The sequence below is a fragment of the Lissotriton helveticus genome, chromosome 1_1 (assembly GCF_964261635.1).
Source record: "Lissotriton helveticus chromosome 1_1, aLisHel1.1, whole genome shotgun sequence".
NCBI lineage: Eukaryota > Metazoa > Chordata > Amphibia > Caudata > Salamandridae > Lissotriton > Lissotriton helveticus.
In genome coordinates, this window is record NC_136057.1 from 1,445,411,356 (window position 1) to 1,445,424,091 (window position 12,736).

A 12,736-nucleotide genomic window follows, 5' to 3' on the forward strand; every position below is an offset into this window, starting at 1 on the left:
GTACTCTCAAGTGGCACAACTAACCTCCCTTAGTATCACCTCAGACCAAATCTTCCTGAAGTGACCCCGTCTCCAGATAGAAAACAAACAGCAAAAGCAGCCTTAAACCCCGTCGGAATGTTTATCTGCAGATAGCAGCTGATTAGCAGGGAAAGAATACAGGCTTTGCACCCTGTAATCCCCCACCCTGGTCACCAGATGCAGCCCCGGAGCAGGGTGTAAAGGAATGCATTGTGTGCAAGAGACTGCCCACAGAAGGGAGAGACAGACACCGGGAGGGTAAGGCTTGCGAGCAGGAGGGCAAACACCTCCAGCAGGAGGGCGAGCTGCCTGCTGCAAGGCCTGCCCCCTTGAGGGGGGGGGGGGGGGGCATTCCTAGGTCCAAGCAGGTCACCAGCAATTCATAACATGTATCTACGCTGCCTAGACCCCTGTCCCTTGTGCCCTTTGTCTAAGCACTCCTTCTCCCCTTGTTGGGGAAAGATTCAATATTCATACTCTGGAGTCTCAGTTACCCCTCTGAGAGAGTCCACAGCGTCAAGGGAGCCACTCACAGTTGAGGTTATGGTATGGCCCCCCTTTGCCAAAGCACTCCCTCTCCCCTTGTTGGGGAAGGATCCAGTATGTAGGCCTTGGAGTCTCAGAGACTCCTCTGAGAGAGTCCAATGTGTCAAGGGAGCCTCATGCAACGGAGATGTGGGAATGATTCCACTTCCTACTGGGATGACAACTTACCGGACTTAGGATGCAGCTTTTACTCATCCTCCGGTCTGTGCCTCCATCACCCTCACCTCCTCTTTCATACTCTGTCTCTCTCCCTCCCCCACCTCTTTACCTCCATTATTCTTTGTCTACTTCCCCTGCTCCTACCCCCTCCCCTGAATCTCCCCCATGCCTGCCCTTTCCTTAACGTATATGTCCTTCTTATTTTTCTCGACCTAACATGTAACTATGCTCTGAAACTGTGTAATCTTGTAATGATGTAACCTGCAACTATGGTCTGATACTCATGTAAAGCGCTCTGATACCTGCGGGTCTAGCCAGCGCTATATAAAACCTTTCAAATAAATAAATAAATAAATAAAATGCATGGTGTGAAGGGTCTGCCAATCGTGTGGGAGGGAGTCAGACTACGGGAGGGAGAATCAGTCAGAAGGAAGGAGAGATTTCTGCCTGGAGGATGTAACATCTGCTGCCAGGTGTGCACGAGAGACAGGTGAATAACCTACACAAATGCAGACCCAAAGTAGGGTATATAGTAAAGCACTGTCATAAGGAGGGAGAGACAGCAGCGGCATAGCTTGGTCAGTAAGATGGGTGGGGGGTGAGCTTCAGATTTCCCAACAATCAGGCTGGTATATAATATTAAAATACATTATATGACAAGCAGGGTGCATGAGAGGAGCTGAAGGGGCAGTGGAAAGGGAGAGGAATATGGATTCATCCGAGTACTAAGTGAGAGAAGCACAATATTTTGTAAAATAATCAACATTTTTAGGACTTTCAAAACAAATGAGAGAGAGCGTGTGTTTTTGTTAGTGTGTGCATGCACAAATCCCAGGTGAAATCCGACAGACAGCTCACCATATCCGGATGAAAGCACCTGTACGCAACTATGCAACTTTTAATCAGAAAATATATTCATTAGAGGGTTGTAACACTCCAAACTCCCCCCAAGCTACACCCTTGAGAGGCAGCTTGGAGAAGAGACACCTTCTCGTGCCTGCACAAGAAAGAAAAAAGTCCCAGACACCACCAGATCCAGACCTCGGGCAAGGGTTAAAGAAATGCAATATCCAAAGGGAGAAAAAGACTGCAGCGAAGACACCATCAGGCTTTTCCTTCAGACCCTATGGTTGTAGGTGTTCCCTTGTACCTGCAAACGGGATCCTGCGTGGTCGCCGCACTGGCCCAGTACTCTGGATATTAGTACTGCAGTGGTCAGACAGGACTCTGTAGTGTCGGGCAGAATCTCCGCACTGAGAATTCTCATAGCGGAGATGTGAGAAGTTAGCCTGGCATATGATGTCCACTAGTTCTAGTGAGCACCTTGCACCAGTCTAATCAACCCTTATTGATGGTGGTTGTAAAGTCAACCTTATAGAAAACTATCCTAGTGGTAGCATGGACCAGCAGTCATCAGGCTAAGACTTAAGAGAGCGTATTATGCAAGTTGTTTTACCAATTATAATCCCTTGAGTACCAAATGAAAGGACATCACACAAGGTATATATCAAATATATATGTATTTATTCTAAACACAACCCCTCTGCACTCTTTATGAGGTCAGAGGTAAAAATACAATACAAGTCACTGAGTAAATATACGATAAGTTGCACAGTAAACGTTATGCCCTAGGGGCCTCACATACCATATACTAAAATAGTGGTATACGAACCACAAGAGAATTAGAAAGCAGGCCTGGGGCCTGTGGAATCGCTGGGGCTACTCTAAACAACCAAAGGTTAGGAAGTAGGAGGCCCACGGGAGACGCCTGCAGTGTCTAAACACAGGCGCGGGTTACCATTGACTTTCTATGGGAAACATAGAAGTTACAAATATACAATTTAAGGACACTTCCGGATGGACTACGATGGAACCCTTTTAAACTAGGACACTTCAAGAGTCAAGACCCCCGGGAGCACCGGAGTACTCGTGTTACCTCACCCAGGGAAGCTGGGTGCATAGGTGTCTTTTCGTGTCGGGTTTCGTCGTCGTTTTCAATGGAGAGCTTCAAAGAAGTGCTGCAGGCGACAAGAGGAAAAGTGTCCAGGTGGATCCAAGGGTGGATCATAGATCTGTAGAACCTGAAAGCAGAAGGGACAGAGTCTGGGTCACTTGCCGGTGACCAGGATGGAACCATGTGATGTCGGGTGATTACAGGTGAAAAGGTGAAGCTTGTCTCTTCAGCCATGAGGTCCAGAAGGCGTCGACGACAACCAGGAGCCCGATTCGAGCTGTCCCACAAAGGATCTAGTTGACTGCGGTGTCAGTATCCAGATTGGACCCAACAAGCCTTGGCAAACGCAATCCACGCATAATGTCAAGATTGGCTTCGGTGCAGACCAGCAAGGCCTGTGGCGCTTCTCCTTTGTAGGGAAGCTGGAACAAGCCTGGAGCAACCAGGAAAGCAAGTTAGATTAAAAATGGAGTCTTCCAGGGGCTCACTAGCCAATGGACTAGGAACCGAGAAGATGCGTCGAGCTGAAATGCAAGAGCGGGCCCCACGGGACACTCGTGGAGTGTGGAGGCCTGAGCTTCAGTGCAAATGGTGCTCGGGTCTGGGGCTTCTCGTACCCCAATGCACAACTGCGAGATACCTCGGGAGTCGATGCAGTTAGCAAAATGCAGGATATATAGGAGTTCCAGTCCAAAGTCTCTCGTGTCCGCCATGGGTCTCAGCTTTGCTGGGATTGAAGGTCAGGGTCAGAGATCTCTGGAAGTCCATGTCCTGTGTCGCAGGTTCTTCAGGATCCAGCGGGAGCCTCGAAAATGCAGACTGGCAAAGATGCTGTTGGTGCCTATTTGAACAGGGTGGTCACTCCTTGACCACAAGGGCGATGTCTTCCGTCTTCCAGTCGAAATGGAATGTCGAAGGTCCAGGATTTATGTTTCAGAGTTTCGTCCAGGGTAATCTAAAGTCCTAGGGACACAGCTCTTATACTTATGCTGAGTTTAGGGGCTGGACTACCCTTAAGGTCCCTCCTATGGGTGGACCTGGAAAGGGGGTGTTTACACCCCTTTCCCTTTGTCCAGTTTCGCGCCAGAGCTGGGGCAGAGTGCCCCAGCAACCGGTTTGAACTGGGAAATGCATGGAGCATCTTGTGTGCCCCAGGCAGTGTCTGGAAAGCATTCACTGAATGCAGCCCTCCCTGCCCCAATACACAAAATCCTGTCTGGGGAGGTGCTGGCACCTCCCTGGACAGGAAACCTATTGTCCAGGCCTCCCCTGCCGGAGTTTTGTCCAGCAACAGGTGGTCAGACTCGTGTCTGTGGCAGCAGCATCCATTTTGTGATGCTGAGACTCTGTTTAACTTTAACCGGGTAAACCAGTAACTACATGTCTTCTCCCTCTAGAAGGGTGGAATGCTACCCCCGCTGCCAGGACTGGCGGGGTGGAAGTAGTATTCCAAAGTGTTTGACACCTTACACGACATGTTTTGATAAAGCAAAACCAAAGTTAGCATTAACCAAGAGGATTATAATGCACTTAAGAGTATATGGTATAGATATATCATAGAACAGCTATAAGGAGATGGTTCCGAAAGATGCAGAGGGGCTCAGCTCATGCTAGGGCACCCTCTCACATAAAACCAAGCACTCTGCCTCCAGGATTGTTAAGGCCTGCCATAGGACTGACTTATAGGTGTATATGTGTCTATATGCATATATAGATATAGGTATACTATATCTAAGTAAGGGGGATTACACCACCTTACCCAGGCTGTGTGAACATACCTGTGGTGTCAGTTTGGAAGGCAAACCAGGGGTGGCACAATACATGCTGCAGCCCCTGGTAGGCCTAAGGTGCACCTATGCCCTGGGTACCTATGGTACACTATATAGGGGCTCACAAGGGTGACCCAGTAACCAATCTGGTATGCACCTAAAGTACATGGTATCAATTTAGAGAGAGAACAGCTGGGCTGGGGGTCTAATTGGCAGGCCCACAGCCACACTAAAGTCGAAAAACCAGAGAATCACAGCAAAAAGTGGGGGTAACCATAGGAAGCAGACCCTACTCTCCTACACCCCCCCAACCGCAGGGACATTAAACTTACCTTGACCAGTTGAGTCTTCATGTTCTAAGTGGAAATATCTGGAGAGTCCATCGGCATTGGCATGGTTACTCCCAGGTCTGTGTTCGCTCCTCCAGGATCCCCCGCGAGGACCTCCCTGGGGATAATTGGCTTTAGCACCCTTACTGTGCTCCTGTAGAGGGTACTCTTCTGTACCTTACAGCCTTTGGATCGCCCTGTAACTCCGCCTGCAACACAAAAAAAATTACTATTAAATGACGCCCCGTGCCCCCTCCCCCCTCCGCTGCCCGACAGCCCGGTTAGCGGTAGGGAGGGAAAACAGTGTCTGGCAGCACAGCCAGGCAGGAGGAGCGCCTGTTCCAAGCAACGTCCGGGAACAAAGAGGGCGCTCCAATGGCGGCAAAGGTAATTATACATTATACCCTTCCCCCACACCCCCCTTCTCCCGCCGGAAGTGATGTCACCCAGGGACCCTCCAGGTCTCCAACACTAGACTGCAGCTGAGTCTTTGCCATCGTGTGGCTCTAAGGGTGGCCGCCCACGTAGGTGACCCCTTTCGGTGGCCCGGGGCAGCCTGGCATAGTGCCAACATCGGCACATACCCCAGCCCTCCAACAACAATAACTGAATAACAGACACAACACAATTGTTTGGTGGAGAAAGTTGTTGCAGGTTTATTTGCATAACAATATGCCAACAAGTTGGGTTATCTTACAGGCGATTCCAGGGGCAGGCAACCCCGCGCTACCTGCCCACCTGATGAGCCATTACACCCCAGTGGTATTAACCGCGGGGTGTTGTCAATTTGGGGGAAGGGATAGCCCCTCCCACCGGCGGACCTCCAGTCCACCCTTTACTCACACCCCTCACCGCTACGGGGGCGGAGAGTTGCAGGCAACCCCCGGTTGCTCAGGTCCACAACCGCCCATAGGACTAACGGGGCGCCGTCGCACCTCCAGGATCCCCTGCGAGGACCTCCCTGGGGATAATTGGCTTTAACACCCTTACTGTGCTCCTGTAGAGGGTACTCATCTGTACCTTACAGCCTTTGGAGCACCCTGTAACTCCGCCATGGCTCTGGGTGTGGCCCCCGCCGCCCCAGGGCCCCCCCACCTTATACTGACCCTTCACTTACAACCAGCTGCTGCCAATGCTTCGCCTTATTCTAGCAGAAATAAGTATTCCTACTTTGGGCAGGTGAATCCCATCAACCTCAAAGCCCCGTTGCTCCTCCAGGGTCCAACGAGAGGACCTCCCTGTGGATTCTTTTGGCTTTCGCACCCTTACTGTGCTCCTGTAGAGGGTACCCTTACTGTACCTTACAGCCTCTGGATCGCCAACTGGGCCCCCCACCACCATAGACCTAGTTACCTACAGCCTGTTCATTCAAAGGCCTCCCTCAGATCAAGCAAGGACATGTCCTTTCCTCCTCTGGACAGCTGTGCTGCCCAGCAACCAAAAGCCCCTATCAGTTCTGCCGCTCTACAGGCCTGTGAACTGTATCAGTAATGACCCTGAACCTCTCAACTATGACTGCAAACTGTGCTCTGGAGATGTCCCTATTAGTGCTCCACCTGGCAGTTTTCACTTTCAACTCACTCAAGGGCACTGAATAAAACCAGGAACAACGCCTTGCGGGCGCTTACAAAATCCCCAGGAAACAACGAGCTTACGCATGTGTACAAATCAGCGCAAAAATCATTCAGAACGGCCGCACAAAAAGACAAACAATCACATCAAAATCAATTCTGGGCCAAATTACTATGGGAAAGCAAAAAACGCAATACAAGAAAATTTTGGACCTTAATCAATCGCTCTAACTCAGGGCCACCAAACCATGGGTCGGCAAATATACAAGAATCAGACTGGGTTACCTTTTTGACCGACCACTTCAGGTCCCCGGAAAGCACAGCCCCAACAGGAAGCCATGCCCGCATAGAGGCAGAAGCCTCCCCAAATACCAGCATATGCAAGAACACAAATGGTGCAGACTCTAGCAACAAAGATACCCTGATCACTCAAGAAATGGTCACCAAGGCTGTGCCAAAAGCAAGATCAGACGGGGCCCCGGGCCCAAACGGCTTACCCCAGAGTCTGTTCAAATCAAACATAGCTCTTTGGTCGGGGCACATAACCAATCTCTTTAACTTTGCACTAAGAACTTCAACTGTTCCGGAGTCCTGGCGTGGTGCAATAATTCACCCAATCCACAAATCAGGCTCCCGCGCCACCCCAAGCAACTACAGACTAATTTCCCTCCTAGACATCGAGGCCAAGCATTATGCAGGTCTTCTACTGAAGGAGCTGAGGGCATGGGCCGAGCTGCGCGAACTGATTCCGATGAACCAAACCGGCTTTACTGCCAACTCTGGGACTATGACTAATTTGATAACACTGTCTATAATTATCGACAAAACACTCTCATCTTCCAGGACTGTGCACTGTTGTTTTGTTGATTTTAAAGCTGCATTTGATCGGGTCCCAAGGGCAGCACTATGGGAAAAATTAAGAAAATGGGGGATCCCTGATAAACTTCTGGAGGCGATAATCCAACTGTACTCACATACATGGGTCCAGGTGAAATTGGGGTCTGGCACGCATCTCTCGCGGAAAATCATGACAACTAGAGGTGTCAAACAGGGATGCGTGCTGGCCCCCCTTCTTTTTAACCTGTTCATAGAAGACCTGTCGGTCGCACTTGATGAAATAAATAGTCACCCCCCTAAGGTCGGAAGCTTAGCAATAAGCAATCTTCTTTATGCCGACGATCTGGTCCTTTTCAGCCTTACACGGGTCGGGCTTCGAAGGCTTTTGGATAAGCTATATAGCTATACAATTAAGAACCAACTTGAGGTAAATCTAAAGAAAACCCAAGTAGTGGCATTCGGAAGGAAACGCATTGGTGGTGGTGGGTGGTCATATAATAATAAAAGCTTAACAATAGGAGGCACGTATAAATACCTTGGGGTCCACTTTGACTCAAGGGATAATTTTTCCAAACAGCGCGAAGAGATCGCAGTAAAAGCTACGATCTTACAGGTTACCTTATCTAAGCTCGCAAAAGAGCTGTCTGGTCCAACACTATAATTTCTACTGGAAATCCTGAGAGCAAAGATTGGGCTTACCTTAGCGTATGGCATTGAGACATTTAGGGGCAAACTAAACATAACCTTGAACCAGCTTGTGACCAAAATCTACAAAAAAGTCCTCCATCTGCCCAAATCCGCCTCCGCTGCCCAGATCAGGTTAGAACTGGGCTTATTAAATTATGAGGCCTCCAACATCGGCACATACCTAAATTTCTGACACAAGCTCAGAAAAGCAGACATAGGCACTCTAGAGGCTTTAGTTTGGTCAGAGATCAGCCAGAAAAACCCAGGGGGCTCATATGGCCGCCTTTTCACAGATTATATCCGCGGAATGTCGGAGGGCGACCTATGGCCCTTCAATCCAAGCATGACTACATTTAAAACCTGCATTAAAAAAGCGTCAGAATGAGTTCTTTCATTATTGATAAAGCGCACCTCAGCAAACGCAGTCATGCATGGTCAGTCATGAACTCCTATGGGCGGTTATCCCCGCCACCTATCTCTCTTGTACCTATTCACTGCATTTAAAACGCAGTTTTCAGGCCATTAGAATGGGGATCTGGCGATTCCTAAAAGATCTGCCCCCATGGCGGCGCACCCCGCAAGATTTAACATGCAGAGGTTTCGGCAAGACAGCCGAAACACTGGAGCACGTGGTTTGCTTATTTCCTGCCCTCATGCCCCAACGTAGATGCAATCTTAAAGCAGAATGGAAAAGGCTGGGTGTTCTGACATGTAGACAGGCAATAATTACATCCTTGAACCCTGAAAATACAGCTCTAAACATTGCCTTCACAATCTACATACGGCAAGCACACCGTATCCTCAAGCAAAAGGCGGAAGGACCAGTAACCCCGCTCTCCCCTGTCTAGCTGTCTAACACAAGCGGTATTTTAACCTTAAGTTTAAAAAAAAAAATTGTTTCATAACTAGTAGCATTTTATCATATTGGGCGTCACTGTCCATCGACCTATCTTATTTGGACTGCGTTTTTGCACAACCAATATCAATTCTGTGAATCGTCTGGTTTTTATGAGTTGTAAGTCGGCAACTGTTAGTACATCAAACCCCTTTGTATTAATGCTAAGTGTTATTGTCGTCTATCATATAAAGGTTTAATCTTTAATGTGCAACAGAAACTGAGAAACACGATTCAGACGACTCTTACTGATTAACTGTTGCAAAACATGCTTCGAAAACTCTCATACAATGTGCTGAATTGTGGTTTTACTGTGAAATGCTTTTAAGGATATTTTTCTTTTATCCAAATAAAGATTTTCTACCCTATTAGTGCTCCATCCCTTCCATTTCAGCACTGTCAAGGCCAATCGCCCCCTCCTGGGAATGGCTCACTCGCGCCCCCTGCACACAGAAAGGCCTATTTATGTGTAGGCCATAACATTGCATTTATTCCCGACAGTGTATGAGGGTTCTGTTGAAACATAGCTTGCTTGACTGCCGAGTGCGCATTGCTCCGTCCCGGATATGATTTTTCTCTACTCCGTTTCCGGCTGCCAAGCTGATGACCTTGCCCGCCCCAACCCTGGGCGAACTAAACGAGGCTATACTGCTATCCATGTGCGCAGCTGCTATTGCTAATGATAGTCCCATACAGAAATGGTAAACTAGATGCTGTACTATATCATTTACTCATGGTGCAGCACCCATTGGCCCATCACATGAACTTTACAAACCCAGGAGCAAGCCTGAGCTGGCTACCCCGGGTCCATGCTGCACACGCCTTACCCTAAGGAGCTCTACCCAACGGAGCATTCGTCCCAACAGAACTGACCCATTTGTATCCTACTCGCAGTGTGTCAAAAGAAGCGAACCAGGCCCCCTTACGGCTAAAAGGATGCCCTGGGCCGAAGGCAATTGTCCATCATGATCTTGGCGGGCCCTAGCCGCGCTTACGTAAGTCCAAACTTGACAATACTGTTGCCCCTATAGTGTGTCACAAGTACTGATTTTCAGATAACTTCTGGAAAAGACCCCTGTGCACCCCCACAATGAGTACCATACAAGTCTTTTGTCCATCTACCCTTGTGGTTACCCCTCCTGTCGCCTATTAGCTAAGGACAGTAGTTGCCTAAGGTAATTGTGCACAACTGTGGCTGAGGTGTAAGGATGTCATGGTGCTTGCACAACTGCTACACTTAACACTGCTTCTACTCTCCCCTACAAGAAGTCAGAACCGGGTTGTCACCTGTCCCCCAAGAGCACTTAACCAGGAACAGGATTCAGGCTCCGAGCCCGGAGAATGTCCTGGCTATTCCTGCTTCAGTTCCCACCTGTCCTTCTCAGAGTGGTGCCTGTGTACTTCATCCGATTGGCCTGAAATTAGAAAAAAGGTTACACTCCATTCCCGGGCGTGCTGACCCAGAACCCCACACACTGGCCCCAGTGTGTACTTCCCCTGTACCTGCTCCGAGCCCTGGCAGGCCAGCCTGCTAGGCGTGGTTTGACCATTATAGAACGAAACCCGTGCGTTTCTGGAAGCGAGAACAAATCCATGAAAACAGCCCTTACCCAGCATTGACATGTAAGCCTATTGCTAACTCGATCGCCAGGATCAGAACCCCTTACTGGAGCGCCAGTTGCTGGATAAAAGAACACATTCCATCGTTGCGCATGGGATGCATGATATGCCCAGACTCACCAGTTGTTTAAAAGAAAACGCATATCAATATTGTCACAGGGAATGCATGCTTCGCCCACTCTGCCATTGCTTACCGAGGGAACACACCAATTATTGCCCGGTAAATCAACAAATTGCCCAGACTCATTAGTTGTTTTACAAGAGAAAACATCCAATTATTGCACAAGAGACACCTGCTAAGCTCAGACTCACCAGTTGACACCAATGTATTCCTCCCCTGGGGTGTATCCTGCGCCTGCCCCCCAGGCGAAGCAGAAGGAGAACTGAAGGTTTGCGCCCCCCCCCCCCCATTGCGTAAAAGCAGCTTCAACATTTATCACATTAGGTTACCATGACAGCAATAGCAGGATTCGAACCCCTGTCTTGTGAGAGTCTTCACACCCATAGGCACGCGACTTACCCTTGAGTTATCGCTCCTTGTTACAGTTACATTTGCTAATGGGTTGGGACCTGAGCTCTCCCGCGCGAGGCGCACGAAGAACGAAACATTTGCATGCCCCCCCCCCTGCACCGGCCGGCAGGAAAGAGAGCAATAGCACGGTCTCCGACAGAGCGCCCCAAAACAGGGACAGTAATGACACCTGGGGAGAACCTGGTTGACCCAGACCCTAGCACACAGACCCTAGTGTGCTATGACCCTCATACCTGTTGATACTTCAGGTGGCCCCCCATGTGAGTAAGGCGGTTCTCCAGTGTGGCTCCTGCATTTGAGACATAAAACATCCATTAGAAGCCCTGAACCCCTCATCTACCAATATGAATTCTCTGCAATGGGGCAGGGGCCATCAATGCCCCCACGCTACCAAGGCCAAGCCTGGTTGTCAGTTACAAGTACTAGATTGTCCACATTACATTCTCGTAAGGGGTTCGGTGGGGCAAATACTTGAATACCTCCAGCGCCCGAAGCTAAGTCAATTATTCAAATGCTAAGTCTAGTAATGACCATTGCACTTTATCTGTGCGATTTAGAAACCCTTCTTAACTCGTTCCCTTACTCTTCCTCCCAGAACAACCTCCTCCTTCCAGGCCTTCAAAATTGACCCCAAAGTTCTCCTCCTTCAAAGACACTACGGGCCCGATGTAGATCACCAAATACCGGTCGGTATTTACCGATTCGGTAATTGACATTGATTCCTAAGGCCCATAGGAATCAATGGCAATTACCGAATCATACCGATTCGGTAAAAATTACCGAATTTTTTCCTACATCTGATTTACCGAATCTAGAATACCGAATCGGTAAAATTCGGTATTCTAGAGTCGGTAAATCAGATTTACCTACATCGGGCCCTACCAAATGTAATTCACGCCCTCTCTATTAACTGAAAGAAGACAGTTTATTATAGAAAATTCTATTCCCCTTGACTATGGAAGTGTCTTCCCATTGTGTTCTTGTGGTTTGCGAGTCTGCCATTTATTGCAGTATTACCCTTTTACCTGTGTGTGGTACTCGTTTGTAACATGCACACGTCACTATTCTCTTGTAACGCACTGTTAGCTACCTATTACATAGTGTTTGCTTTCGATACTTGCACAAGTGCCACCCTAGCCTACGTAACGTATGTTCTTGTGTTTGAGTGTCTGCCAAGTATTGCAGAATTTTTACCTCTACTTGTACTTTATACGCTTTTGTAACTTGCACGCATGACACTTTTTCATCCTTTTAAAGCGCCGTTTGCTACCTCTTGTATTTGTTTGCTCACGTATGTCACTTTTGGCTCATGTAACTTAGCGTTTGCTTTGTAACGTGTTCACTTATAGTGTTCTCATCTATCAGTTCGGGTCCTATTGTGAAGCGCTCTGACCCCTTCGGGTAACGTCCGCGATATATTAAAACAGATTAATGAGAGTGTGCACCAGATTGTCCTACTGCAGCGGGATGCGGAGCGTCAATAAAGACTCGAACTGGATTCCCCGCATCAAAGTCGACCGCTTTCGCAGTAAGGCCACATCCTCTCCGCTCTATGCACAGCGAGAACTAATCAAAACAAACCCCTTATTTAAACGGCGGCCAGTGACTAATCATCGTGCCTCAGAGGTCCCCGGAGCTCCTCTAAAATTAGAATGAAATTGGCCCGGTGACAATACCAACACATACACTGCCCTTACTGAAGTAGTTCACAACTCCTCAAACCAACATACTCAAAGGGCATCCCCTCCACAAGCAGGCTGCCAACTGTACGGCGCCGTCGTTGCTGTGAACCTAAGGCAGTGTACCCAGGACGAGT